Source organism: Varroa jacobsoni, unplaced genomic scaffold (genome assembly GCF_002532875.2).
Source record: "Varroa jacobsoni isolate VJ856 unplaced genomic scaffold, vjacob_1.0 scaffold_1463, whole genome shotgun sequence".
Taxonomy (NCBI): domain Eukaryota; kingdom Metazoa; phylum Arthropoda; class Arachnida; order Mesostigmata; family Varroidae; genus Varroa; species Varroa jacobsoni.
The window spans coordinates 83,833-88,455 of NW_019214365.1; the positions used below are offsets into that span (position 1 = coordinate 83,833).

Here is a 4,623-nt window from a genome sequence, read left to right on the forward strand (position 1 = left end):
CATTGTAGAGTTAGCTACATAAACCGAATAAAAGATAGACAAGCTTAATAAATCCCATTGAATTAGAACTGACGCACGAAGTATTCCGTAATCACTCTTTGTTATTATAATTTAATAAGTAAGTGTAATTGCAGCTGAAGCATATTAGAAAATGGCCAGATTGTTTCGTTTCAATAAATCTACTTATTTTTTTTTTATCACATTGATTTAGTGTGATGCTTCAAGATGGACGGTCACTCGTGTTCGGGCTATGCATATAAACTTGGTATATGGGTACGCGACAGGACAGAAAGGTAAGTACCAGCCAACCGACACATTCGCGGTTGTATTTTAACTAGCACCGATGGTGGATAAACGTGTAGGTTTACCGGGTGCTACTGCAATTGAAAAATAGTAATTAAAGCTCGCACTATTATAACAAATGTTTAGAAGTAAGGTTCGGCATCCGTGAACTGGGTTTTGCACATGAATTGCTTGAAGCAACAGGAAAACAGCTGAGATGCCTCCATTGGGTGGGAAATATACTAGCTTTACAACCAAATCTAAGTTGATGCAAACGGAATGGCAGTCATTATAGAATTAGAATATAAAAAAATATTTGCTATCGAGGCTATCTGGGTATGCATGTATCGGACTCTGCTCCGGCGTTATATAGGTATTCTGCATCTATTACTGTATGAATAATCATTTAATATTAAAAAACATTTCCAAATCATTTACTCTACGGCCACCTATGTATTCTTAGAACACACAATTTGTTCGTTCACTCACTTCCTTCACTTATCGCTAGACGATAATGTGTATGCAGGATTCAACAATCCAGCAAGGATCTACTGAGTTAGTGACAAGGCGCGAACCAATGCATTCTTCTAGGCGGCCGCCTAGTTGAATTTAACACTATCAAGCAAGAATAATAATGTTTATTTAACGAAACTGGATCCAATTGTTACGTATTGTTTCATTTTTCGAATGGACACTTTTGACAAGATGTTGCAATCGTTAACTTTGTCTATCCAACTCGACATATGCGTGTTTTTGGTACATTAGGAAAGTTACGTTTAGTGCCCTGACTCCCGCGAGAGACCCTGTTCGTAGCCATCCGGAACATTTCGTCATTATTCTAAAATAAAAAAAAATCCAGTTGTTCATATTGTACGTCTAATTTAAATATTCTAGTACATATAGATGTCGATTTTATTCGGACTTATTTCCTAAAATCTGCTTTTTCTCTACCAGGTGATGTATCGGGCTATTTGTATTTAGTTGAAACAGCCTGATTACCCAAATGTCTTTTATTTTACAGCTAAGATTATTAGAATTTGGCTTTCTTTATTGGTGGGATTATTGGGGCCACCAGCAAAAGCGTTAGTCTACGGAAGCATTGGAATCGTCAATTTTTATGGACTAGATCAATGTAAATATCACCCAACGTTCTCTACAAACGAGAGTTTTCACTTTGACGTTCTCAGCCTCTACGCCGTTGGGTGTATTCTCGGCAGATATCCACGACTCAACATTGGCTTGATTTGCCTTTTGTTGGCCGTCAGATTACACAGCGTATAGTGCGAGTCGAATTTCAGTACGTTGAATTTTTTTTTTTTTTGTTATTTTTATTACCATGACGGTGTGTTTATTTCCAGTACTTGTCGTGCTGTGTCGCTTTGTTTTTTCAGCTTTATCGTTTATTGTAGTCCCATTGATTGATCTGCCGGTTTCATCACCTAAGACTGTACAACAACATTACTTTCGCGGATTGGTGTACCTACAATGCGCAAAAAGAGGGTGCCACTTTATATATAATTTCTCTTGTTATTACCTACGACTATAATATTTATTCTATTTATTTATTATATTTTTTTTAAATTCGAACGCAGTCCATGAAGCAATGATAAAGTTCAATAGTAAAAGCATTTTTCATTTTACGGTTAAAAGTGGAAATTTATGAAAAAAATGACAAAGTAGACATCTTTTTAAAATATATGAGTGTATGCAAAGCGCGCTTCAATAGCCAGAATTGTTTGACCGGTGATGCGGAAGGCAAAAATGATTCCACTGTTCTCTATTCACCGCCTGCTATAATATGGTGATGGTATTCGAATGGAGAAGTTCTGTTGCTCTATTGTGCCCCTTGTTAAGTTGCCTTTCATGTTGGGAAACGAGCCATCTGGCCGAGGGTTACGTGGAGTAGTGTATTTGACTATTTAGTAACGACATTTTGCGCATTACGTACTCGTTGAGTACGCATATATACTACGTGTACCCCACGAGTATTTGATGAAAAAAGAAAATTTCTCTTGTCAGGATGATCAATCTCTTGATTTATTGTTTTTCTTTTCACAATCTTGCGTAATCTCGTATAACAAGACACGACGTATTTTTACTGTGCAAAGTTGTATTGTAATGTTCGATGGCATTGTACATCGATAATACGGATAAGGTCAACTTTCTTTCGGGTTAGGCTCCAAAGTTAAAATAGAACAGTTGTAGATATCTTTTTTGCGAGCTAGGCTGAACACAGCGTAACTAAAATCAAAATTGCGGAATCAGTAAAAACGGTGATTCTTGAAAGGGAGATCATCGCTACTAAAGGATGAAATAACCTTATTTATTGATATAAGGTAAGGCTTCAGTTAGAAATAGCTTTCTTTGGCATAACCTCGATATTCTTATATTTTGGACACACTTTACTAGCGACTGTCTTGAATCTTTGTCGTTTATCTGAAATAAACGTTTATGTCGATTTATTTGTTTTCGTATATTCGTTATGTGTAGCGACTATTTATTTTGAAAAATGTCCCTCTTCTTTCGTCCTCTTAATCAATGTACTGACTGCTATGGTATGATGCGTTATTATTTACGTGAAGAAGTTTAAAATAGCTGCATCGTCAAATACTTCTTAAACCCATTCTGCTTCAATCTTCAAATTGATACAGCGTTGGAGCCTGTGTGTAATTTTCAATAAAATAGGCTTAATTTAGGTAAAGGCAAATTTCAATAAGTTTGTTTGATGAAATTGCTCCATGAGGTATAACTTTATGATGAATTGATGCGTTTCATTCATTTTCGAGGTAGGAATCATCAGAATAGTCACTTTCCGATACGGTTAGAGCTTATCAAGATACTATGCAACCTTTGCAGATCGAGTACTGCCATTGACGCTGCCAGCCCTCACAAAAACTGATCGAATCTCGGACACGCCAATGTTTACTGAGTTTAACGTCCACTATTTCAACGCTGTTTGGCCGCGCGTATCATGGCGCGTCTGGTTTCGCCCGTATGGCTTGCCGTATACTAATGCGACACGGTGACCAGCTCTGAAACAACTACAACTCTGCGTATCTAAAAGCTGTAGTAAATGAAAAGAGTACGAAGTCTGCAACATCCTCACTAATCATAAACGGCAACTTTCTGTGTGTCCCATTCCGCCTAGCCAACTTTTCGTTTAACTAAAGCCGTCTATAGAAAAAAAAGTTTAATATTAAATTACAAGATCTTGTTGACGATGACATATTTTCGAACTTAGTGTTGGTGCAAGAAGAATCTTGCCATGAGAAAACCTATTTGTATCTATTTGGAAATCTTGTATGAGCAAGTATTAGTGGACGATTAGATTTAGGTAGCTTCTCAATTTATCAAGTAAATGATTTGTAACTCTAGATGCATTTAAAACAATATATACGATAACGTGTCGATGTGTTTCAGGTAGAAAGCGTAGATCTTTGATACACACTATGACACGTCGCACTGTTCTCAATTACAGGCTATGATTCGTATCTTACTAAAAAACTGCCTGATCGATACAAGTTTCTGCTGTCAACGTCAGCTATCGTACAACTGAACCCTCGTATGGATTGTGTCTTAAATAATGTAATAATAAATCACTTCGTTTCTAGCTGAGAACTAGCGGTGTGATGGAATACCTAACGGCCATATCGGACCTGAAACTTGAACAAAAGTCAGCTAAGCGTTCTACTGCAAGAAGAATCGTTTTCTAAATTAGAATGTGTGGAAAAGTTCTTTGGCTCATTATCGAACACCTAAGGAAACCTGAGCTTAACCGAAAAAGTCAGCCCTTAATTATCTCAACCATTTTAAAGCTTATAAAATTCGTTCGATCTGCAGGGCCCTAATTCAGAGAAAGCGTTTTTTTCATATTACATGATCTGTGTAGGAACAAGTAGGAACAATGCAAATGCCAAAAATAGCCCCCTTCATTCCCTCAGCTAGATTTTTGACAAAACTGTACCTCCCTATAGAAAAACGTAGGCTCTTCTCATAGCTAAACCACGCGGTGAAACCACTACTACTTGTTATTACTGCATTGCTAATCTTATATTGTTCATAAATGTACAGTTAAATCGACTTGGTGAATTTAGATTTTTTTTCTTGCGCGACCTTTTACCACTGCAGGCAGTGCAGAAGTTTGAACCGTGTGCAGAACACCCACGGCGACCTCTTGTAGCAAATACGCAACTCCTGTCATACATACATACGTGTCTCGTTTTAATCTCAATTTCAAAATTATGCTCGATTCGACAAGAGAAATAGAAACCTTTCTGAAGTTTATTCTAGCGAAAATAATAGCCTCTTAAACAGCGCATCGTCAGAACGGGGGTTTGCAGC

General features: G+C 37.2%; 1 long non-coding RNA gene across 1 annotated transcript; it reads left to right on the forward strand.

The window, feature by feature from the left end:
- Positions 1-231: 231 nt before the first annotated feature.
- LOC147752140 (uncharacterized) lies at positions 232-3,845 on the forward strand. Its single transcript, XR_015314915.1, has 3 exons — positions 232-293; positions 3,139-3,364; positions 3,761-3,845. It is a non-coding gene; the product is annotated as an uncharacterized LOC147752140 (long non-coding RNA).
- The last annotated feature ends 778 nt before the right edge of the window (positions 3,846-4,623 follow it).